Raw genomic sequence first — 10,490 nt, forward strand, 5'->3', positions numbered from 1 at the left:
TATGATTGTAGTGGAATACTATTGTGCTATAAGAAATTATGAGCAGGCGGACTTCAGAAAAACCTGGAAAGCTGTATATGAATTGATGCTGGGTGACATGAACAGAACCAGGAGAACGTCGTACACAGTAACAGCCACACTGTGCAATGACTGACCTTGATAGATTTAGCTCTTCTCAGCAATGCAAGTATCTAAGACATCTCCAGAAGACTCATGATAGGGAATGCTATTCATATCCAGAGAAAGAACTATGGGGTCTGAATGCAGATGGAAGCAGACTATTTGGTCTCCTTTTCTTTTGTTGTTTTGTTTTGCTTCTTCCTTCTTATGGTTCTTCCCATTAGTTCTAATTCTCTTTACATCATGACTAACATGAAAATATGTTTAATATGAATGTATAAGCAGAGTCTATATCAAATTGAACACCGTCTTGGGGAGGGGAAGGAGAAGTTGGGGGAGAAAATTCAAAACTCAAAATTTTATGGAAGTGAATGTTGAAAATTAAAAATAAATTAATTATATTTTTAAAAATTTCTGCATGGGAGACCAATTTTTGCACTTAGAATCAGAAAACTGAAATCTTACCTGATAACCCTAGGTACAAAGAACCTATACAAGTCACTTAACCTCTGTGGCTCTTAATTGCTAGGACTTCTCTACCAAGAGAGGTAACATAATGCAATGGGAAAAGCAGCTGATTTCATTTCAAAGTCTCTGCCTACCTATGTGTCAGTGGCCAAAACACCTAACCTCTCTGGGAATCAATTTCTTTATCTGAAAAAATAGAACGAAAGATTTCCAAGGTTCTTAGGAAATGATTTCCAAACCTTAGAATGCTATATAAATGTTAATGATCATCCTTGTTGTAGTTATTCTTGCCCCAAGAGCTTACACACACACACACACACACACACACACACACAATCACTAATCCTTCTCCTATTCATGTGTAAGGTATTTAGGATTACAATTTACTCAAGCTTGAAAAATGTACTCTTTCTGCTTTTTTGCTGATACTTTCCAAGCCTATAGATAATGTTGAAACCACATTCTATGTTGACTGGTTCCTCTTGCTTATTTTTTTTTCTTCTCAAAAGAAATGTGGCGGAGATAATGGACCAATAGAGGTTACAGATCTTGAATTAACACGAAACAATCTATTAAAAATGACACAATGGTGTTTTCATGATAACAAATTTGGATCTATGCTTCCAACGTGGACCCAAATTCCAGACCTGGTGGGGTGGTGGGTGGTGGAGCATGAAATAGGTTGTCAAAAATATGAGTCTAAAATATGAGCGAACAAAATACACACACACACACACACACATGCACACACACACACACACACACACAAATCCCCCCCCTTATATTTGAAATACAGCTCCTACAGAATTTCTGTAGGAGAACAAAAATCAGTAGAATTCAGCTGATCAAGTTGGAGTGCTGTGTCTCAAAGTTTGCTACTATGATAAATGCTCTTTCCTTAATGAGAATGCTTCAAAATATTAAATATGTAATCTAAGAATAATCTGAACACACTGCACGTCTTCATAATTAGTTCGTCACTTTTATTTACTTCATGTATAATACATAACAGCCTACATCATAAAATAAATTAACAACTGAATGTCAGATCCCCTCCTTCCCTCACTTAGACCATCTGCTTAGGTACTCAGAGTGACACCCACTGGCACCAGAAAATATATTGCCAGATAAAATTCTTACTATCACTGGAAAGTCATGTCCCAAAGCATTGACCCTCTGCTCTCTTCCTTGGTTTGGGTATGCCCTTGCCTTCCAAAGTCAGGTTACACTCTGATCCATAGATCCACTTGTTCTGAATTTGTATAGATCTCTGGTAGTGGAGGGGGAGGAGGTATGGGGAGCTTAGAAGTAGTCTGAGAATTCACAAGCTTTATCATTTTTATCTTTATTTGGGTCCAGCAAAATATGCAACTTGATTCAGTTATAATGAATAAGCCAACATACTTTTTAGTAGACTGAATGCTGAATCTTGTACCTAAATACATATTACTATTTTTCCTTTTTTTTTTGGTTTTTGGTTTTTGGCAGGGCAATTGGGGTTAAGTGACTTGCCCAAGGTCACACAGCCAGTAAGTGTGTCAAGTGTCTGAGGATGCATTTGAACTCAGGTCCTCCTGACTCCAGGGCTGGTGCTGTACTCACTGCGCCACCTAGCTGCCCCTCATATTACTATTTTTCAAATGCATGCCCACGCTTGTGTGGCAAATTAAACACAAGTTCTTTTTTAAAACATGCCTATGTTCATGGTAGCTTTTTGTCATCACGTATTTTCTCAAGCCATGGATATTAATAGTACGACCACTGTCCATCAATAATATAACTTGGGTGGGGTGATCAGGACTTTCTAACAGGGTTCCAAACTAATGGGGTGTAGATAGCACTTGAGGTTGCTGATAGAAAGAACAGATTGGCACTTAATTAACAAGAATAATTACTTAAGATAGGATGTTACCAGATGTTGGGTGGGTGTAAGTATCTTCCCTTCCTTGCCTGTCTACATCCATAGTACCAGCCTCTCACTAGTCCTTAGAAGTCCTTTCAGGAAGGAAGGAAGGAAGGAAGGAAGGAAAAAAGGAAAAGAAAGGAGGAAGGGAGAAAAAGAGGGAGGGAGAGAGGGAGGTCTTCCAGACTCCAAATTCAACAATCTATCTACTACATCAGCTTAGCATGAGTTCCAAGTCAGGAAGGCTTGATCTGGCTAGTTTTCAATCAGCCCAACATGAACAGGGCCTTAGTTTGATTAATCCAAAAGATGTATGACATTTGGTACTATCTCTAGGTTCCCATCTTTCTCTCACAGATGCGAATGCCTTTTTGAAGCATTTCCACATCCATTGTACATTCATGTTATCACTCAAGAAGAAGAGAAGAGAAAAGAGAAAAGAAGGGCATGTGACATGATTTCCAATAAAAATTTTCAGTATGGAGCTCACCAGAGTAAAGGCTTTACAGCATTTACTTGGCAAAAAAGTTAGGCCAAGAAACTATCTCCCCACAAACTTTTTCAGGAAATGTTTTAATCCCAAACTCTAATATTAACTCCCTTTGTGATTTTGGGCAAATTATATAACCATTCCCCCACCTCCTGCTTCCTCTGCCAAAGAATAATAAAAATAATTTCTTGTCCCCATAACACACCTTTTATCACTGAAGCTCAAATGCTTGTATTACTTCCCTACCTACCACTCACGCTGTGTTGTGAAAATTAATTAGCTAATGTCTGGAAAGTGCTTTCAAGATGAAAAGTACTATGTAAGTGTTAAGTGCCACCCAAGAGTGCCAATGAGGACAACCCAATAGAGAACATATTAGGTCTTCTGGGAAATGAGTGAATAGCCAGCTAGAAAAAGCTGGGTGACAAAATTAAAAAAGAAAGAAAGAAAGTAGCCTTCTAGAGATTTAACAAAACCCACACCATTTGCCATGTAAACAAAGACAGATGCATTTCCCAAGATAAAGAGAATGGATTCTGAGGGCTAGGGTGGGGAAACATGATGAGAAACTGGCTCTTCTTTCTTTGGGGGAATATTATTATTTTAGAAACGGCATGGGAAAGTAAGTGGAGACTGGGACTAAGTTGAATGGCTGGAGTGATGGGGTGGAGACAGAGAAAATCTGACCAGAAAACAATCATCTAAAGACTACAGAGCTTAAAGAGCAGAAAGAGTGATGGTTCAAGGGGCGGGACAGCCAATGACAGCCCTAAGTTACCCAGGATCTGCCTGGCACTCCCCCTTGGAAATGAAAATAAAGTGGGAGGAGGAGTTCACATGTCCATGATTCAGAACCACTGGACAAGGCAGAATCTGAGAGCAAACAAGATGGACCTTAAGTCCATGATATAGGAGGATTGGTTGAAGGAATGGGGCATTTCAGGACTGGAGAAGAGAAGACTCAGGGAGGACATGGTAGCTGTCTTCAAGTATTTGAAGGGCTGTCATAGTGGGGAGGTATGCATGGCAGAATCTTTGATATTACCTCCTATTTAAACTGTACATATCTTGTAAAAAAAAGTTTTTTTTTTAATTTTTGTATACTATCTCTCCCATTAGAGTGTGAATTCTTTGAGGGCAGAGACCATGTTTTTGCCTTTTTTTCATAACTAGCACTTAACATAGTATCTGGCACATAGTATGCACTTAATGTTTGCTGACTTGTTCAGTTGTTCCTGACTCTTTGTGACCCCATTTGGAGTTTTCTTGGCAGACATAATGGAGCGGTTCACCCCTTCCTTCTCCAGCTCATTTTACAGATGAGGAAACCGAGGCAAACAGGGTTAAGCGACTTGCCCAAGGATAGCTAGTAAGTGTCTGAGGCTGTATTTGAACTCATTTAAATGAGTCTTCCTGGCTTTAGACCAGGCTCTCTATCCACTATGTCATCTAGCTGCCCTGTTGACTGACAAAACCTGGAACCATGGGTGGAACCTGCAAAGAGGTCCATTTAGGCTAGATGTCAAGAAGAGCTCCCTAGCTATTAGAGTTGTCCAAGAATGGATTGATGCCACAAAAGGATGGTTGCCAAAGTCCCTTTCAACTCTCAAATGCCATGATTCTGATTGCACAACATTTCTTCATAGTTAACACGATAATGTATATGCCGTGGAGGTTATGGGAGCCATATCACTGTTTTACTCTCTTGCCTACCTTCTGTTATCACTTCACTGTGATTCTTGGGCACATTGTCCAAATACCGCTCAACAGTCTAAACTCTCAGCTGCAGTTACGAGATCATTCCCTCTGCTTAAATGCCAAGCCCTAAATGTCACTCCAGGGTCCCCATTACCCCATATATACAAGTCACTCATTTGGATTCTCTATTTTATTTAGATCACATATTCTCCCTGCAATGACCCCCATGGATTTGATCTCAGATCCCATCCATCAGAGTCATCTCTGGTAAGTAACTCCTGTGTAACTCAAAGCAGAGGTTCTTAACCTGGGGCCCATGAACTCGTTTTCCTAAAAAAAAAAATCTTAATAAGTGCATTTCAATGTCATTGACATCTTTCATAATCCTATGAATTTTGTCTTGTGTATTTAAAAACATGTTCTGGATGGGGGTCCGTAAGCTTCACTAGACTGCCAAAAGGGGCTCATGACATAAAAAAATCATGGAGAACCACTAAGTGGTTAAGTGACTTGCCCAGGGTCACACAGCTAGAATGGTCTTAGGGTCATGGGATCATCAATCTAGTGTCAGAATGACCTTTAAAGATCACTGAGTCCAATCCTCCACCCCCCACCATTTTCTCAAGAGGAAACTGAGATTCAGGGTCACATAGGTGGTAAGTATAAGAGGGAAGAATTTGATCCCTTTCTGGCTCCAAGGCTGGTCCTCTGTCCACTGGACTGTTCTTCCTCCATGTGGATTTGACAGTGTTATCCCCAAGTTCAACATCAAAACATAGACTCTGAGGACAATAGATTTAGAGCTAGAAAATACCTTAGAGGTCATCTACTTGAACTCCCCCCACTCCCGCCTTACAGAATGTCCCAGAGATGGTAAATGATTTTCCCAGGGTCACACAACTGAGAAGCCATGATATTCTCAGAGAAAGTACAGCAGTCTTAGTTTCGAATTCAGTCAAGTGCAGCAAATCTTACCAGATTTAAGGCCCTGAGGAAGTTCCATGGATAGCTGTTCTCAAGTCAGGTCTCCTTTTGTTTCTTGTTCAAGTATCTAGAATGCAAAGTGGGGAAACATGGAGACTGTTAAAAAAACACAGGTAGGGGGAAAAGGAGAAGATCCTTTAAAAGTCACCCAGGTATCTCATATAGTTCGGAGGTCGACATGCTAACTTAACTATGATGTCTTTTATTTCAGTGGTTTCTTCTAGACGCTGTGCCATGAGCACATTTTAATTTCTTGTCACCACCAAGACCAAAACTGGTCTCTGCCTCTCCCAAGATTAACTACAATAGCATCATTACCCAGCATAAAACAAATCAAAACTAGATGGACAACAGCTGGAACCTTGCTATGATATACTCCATATCCTGGGAAGTAGGGAAGGATATGCAGGGCATGAAAACTAGAGAAACTACACAAAAATCTATACTGTTGGAAACACTGACCTCATTAGTATGCGTATGTGTATATGTGTGTATATATGCATGTAATATAGATGTATATATGGCATATACCTTCCCCCTCTTGTTTATTTTTGTTTTGTTTTGATTGTTAATTCTTTTTCATTATTCTAAACTTGATAAGTATCAACAAATATGAATAGTTCCACATACAAAGAAAAACAAGAATTATAAATGAAACTATGAATCTCCATCATGAATTTCATTTTTTAAGTACAGAATAAACTCAACTTGTTAGTTTCAGAGCTTTCCTTCCTGTTTGTATTTTCCTCTGACCATTCTTCAGTGTGTGTGTGTGTGTGTTTAATGTTTTATTGACTCCCTTGCTTTTATCTGTCCATAACCACTTTCAATTCCTTTATCAGGACTTTACAATCTCTGGGCACTTGATTCAAACCGGACTTTCAGTAGAGAGTGGAGTTTGGTGTTCCCAGGAAGAAGTGGCACCCCGTGTTCTTCTGAATAGTTAGGAAGCCCCAAAGATACTATTTAGGAAAGAAATGAGGTGTAATAATACCAGGGGGACATATGGTATAATATATGGAAAACCAGCTTCGGTGTTAAAAATATGCAGGCTCAAATTTTACCTCTGAACCATACTGGCTGGAAGAGCCTGGGAAAATCACTTAACCTCTGCATGCTCCTATGAAACTATCCAAGATGATGATGATGATGATGACAGCTAAGATTTATATAGTGCTTACTATGTGCCAAGCACTGTGCTAAGAAGTTTACACTTATAATCTCATTTCATCTTCCCAACAATCCTAGGAGATAGGTACTATTATGATCACAATTTTACAGATCAGGCAAACACAGGCTAAGTGACTCATCCAGGGTCACACAGCCAATAAGTGTCAGAGGCTGGACTTGAACTCAAGTCTGCCTGACTCCAGACCCAGCATTCTATCTACTGCACTGCCTAGCTGCCCCAGGATACAAGTTGGAGAGCAGTTAGCAATCTGTATTGATGGAGGGGGATTCCCATGCCTTTTCATTTCTCTCAGATGCCCCACATGCTAGGTCTGCCCTCAAAAGTCCTGGTCGTGATCGGGGCAGATCTGATTATGTACATCAAAGGGTCTATTCCAGAACCAAGCAAGAGGATCATGTTAATTTTGCAATTCTGGAAAACCCTGGGAATCTGCAACCAATCTACTATGGGCTAGATTCCTTACTAGCAAATAAGAAATATTTATAACTCTGTAATGGAGGATCTCACTTCTCCATTAAGTGTGAATTACAACTAGACCCCTTTTTCCTGCTAGAGGAAAAGAAAAGTGATTTTATGAGTGTCAATGTAAATGGAGATTTCTGAAGATGACCGATTCATAGTGAGACAGACGTTGGTTGACAGAAACAGGGCAATGGGATACAGGTATTGGAAGGAATTTGATTCCAGGAGATGAAGTGACTGATGGGGAGTACAGAGAATGGGGAGCATGAAACACAAAAGGGATTAATAAAAAACAGTGGAGACTAGGAGAAATTCCGAGCTACAAAGATGAACTCACAGGAACACTGCTACAGGAGCAGTGGGGAATAAGGATCGTGGCCATCCACACTTTTCTGCACTGTCCTCAAGAACATGACAAGAGGCTTTGAAAAAATATTCACCTGTATAATTCTATGTGTTCAATATCCACAGCATCCTCTGATCTATCAGTCTGGGAATCTTGAGGGAAAAAAGGAAGTGTAGTTAAATTGGCTTAATTTATAGGGTCAGAGACTGAGATCTCAAAGGGGCCACTGAATCCAATCTCCTCCATTTCAAACTGAGGAATACTGGTTAAGTAACTTGGCCAAGGTCAAACGGGTCCCTATCTGAGATGAAATTTGAACTCAGGTCTTCCTGACTCCAATTCTCCCTCTCAGACTTATGTTAGTTTTGACTAATAATTATTTCTCATTTCAAATACTTCTGACCCATTTCTTTGATAATGAGTTAGAGAAGTGCTTTTTTTCTAGGAATCAAAGTCAAGCTCAATGATATACAGTCAGAAGAAGCCACTTTTATACCCTTTAAAAAATCAGTATAATACTGTCTTGTCTCAGGGTCTATATCATCTCTCTATAACTAGGATATGGTAAATGGGGCTTTGTCCCATGGTACCAATATTGCGTGGGTGCAATATTTCCCCAGGAGAGAGCATGCCTCCAGAGATTCAAATCACAGTCCCACATCAGTTTAGGCTACCACACAGACTCTATAACCCTGAGGTTCCCATCACTGAGCTATGCTTTCCTAATTCCCACCACAGCTTTTGTGGGGGTGAGATTCAGGAATCTCTGGAGCCTGGGCCATACCCCCCAATACTGTTTCTGCAACTCAGTCATCTCTACCATCCCTAATATTCAGCTGAATTCGTCACAGTACAAGAATTTCTAGTTGCTACGACACACTTCTTATCCTTCTGAACTTTTCGAATTCAGTAACTCAGCAACCACATCTCCAAATTCTTTCAATACCCCAGGAACCAGTAGACCTTATAGGGAGGCCTAGTAATGTTAACTTATTAATACCCAATCCACTCTTACTTTGTTTCTAGTTTTGCTACCAAAGACTCATCCTCAAACTAAGAAATACAGAGCAAAAGTAACTAGCATGGGAACTCAAGATAAGGGATGAGATGATAGGACACCTAGCTGTCTTCAATGAATTTATGTCACTAAGCTCTGATGAACAACCTACCAGAGTAAGGAAAGAGCTTTTGGATGTTAGTATTAAGGAACTGAGCTCGAAAAACTCTAGAGAACAAGACAGAGGCCACAGGACTGGAAACAATCCAATGTATTCATTTTGGAAGGACGAAATATTAGTCAAAGCAGATCCAGAACTGGTCTGAGGGCTGACTTTTAGCAGAGAAAGCACTCCAACAGGTGCCTCGATGGTTGAAGCCTTCCATGAGTGTGTATCAACTTTGGAACTGGCTTCCCAAAGTCATCATCTATCTCTTCCTTCTGATCAGGTCATCTGTAGAATGCTCCCAACTAATTTTTTCTTCTATATCTTCATCTATTGATGCCTGCGCCAATTCCACATACCATGCTTCTGTCCTTTACCCCCAGAAAAGTATAACAGAAAAAGTATAATAGATAATATTACTTAAATTATAACCATGTAGCAATGGAAAAAATGATGGTAAAAAATGGGTTTTTCAAGAGATAGATAACATTATGAAATGCAAAATGGGTAATTTGATTACATTAAATTAAAAAAAAGGTTTTGCATAAACAAAGCCAATGAAACCAAGATTAGAAGGAAAGGAGAAAGCTGGGAAACAATTTTTACAGGCAGTATCTCTGATAAAGGCCTCATTTCTAAAATATATAGAGAATTGAGTCAAATTTATACACATACAAGTTATTCCCAAATTAATAAATGGTCAAAGGATATGAATAGGCAGTTTTTAGACAAAGAAATTAAAGCATTTTTGTATATGTGGTTCCCTTTCCCTTGTCTTATGATCTCTTTAGCATACAGACCTAATAGTGGTATTTCTGGATCAAAGGGTATGCAGAGTTTTATAACCTTTTGGGCATAGTTCCAGATTGCTCTCCAGAATGGTTGGATCAGTTCACAACTCCACCAATAATGCATTAGTGTTCCAATTTTCCCCACATCTTCTCCAACCTTTATCATTTTCCTGTTTTGTCATGTTAGCTCATTTGATAGGTGTGAGGTGGTACCTCAGAGTTGTTTTAATTTGCAGTTATCTAATCAATGGTGATTTAGAGCATTTTACATGACTATAGATGCCTATGTGTATGTATGTATATACATACATATATATTCATAAACATACGCATATATACACACATGCACTCAAATGACTATATATAAGACTGTATTATGCTTGTTTCCACTTGTCATCTGTTTCTCTGTAGGTGGACAGCATCTTCCTTCATAAGTCAAAGTCTTTTGTTATTTTCTAAATCCACCAGTTCATCATTTCTTAGACCCAACAATATTCCAAGCCAATCACATTCTGTTTGGGAGATTTTCTGAGAGTTTTTTCCCAATTTTTCTGCATTCCCTCTATTCTTGGCTACATAGGTTCCATTTATACAGGAAATTTTTAATTTAAAATAATCAAAATCATCCATTTTACACTTCAACACTACTCTCACCTTATAATATGGCTTAAGGTCTGACACTGCTGAATCTAGTTCCTTCACATCTTTTTCCCTTGGTTTCCTTGAAGTTCCTGACCCTCTGACACAGTAAGACCATCTTTAGTAATTTAATTGGGATGGCATTTCATTAATAGGTTAGGCAAAATTGTCATTTTAAAAATTATATTAGCTCTACCTACCCATGTACAATAAATATTACTTCAATCATTTAGA

Source organism: Trichosurus vulpecula, chromosome 5 (assembly GCF_011100635.1).
Source record: "Trichosurus vulpecula isolate mTriVul1 chromosome 5, mTriVul1.pri, whole genome shotgun sequence".
Lineage (NCBI taxonomy): Eukaryota > Metazoa > Chordata > Mammalia > Diprotodontia > Phalangeridae > Trichosurus > Trichosurus vulpecula.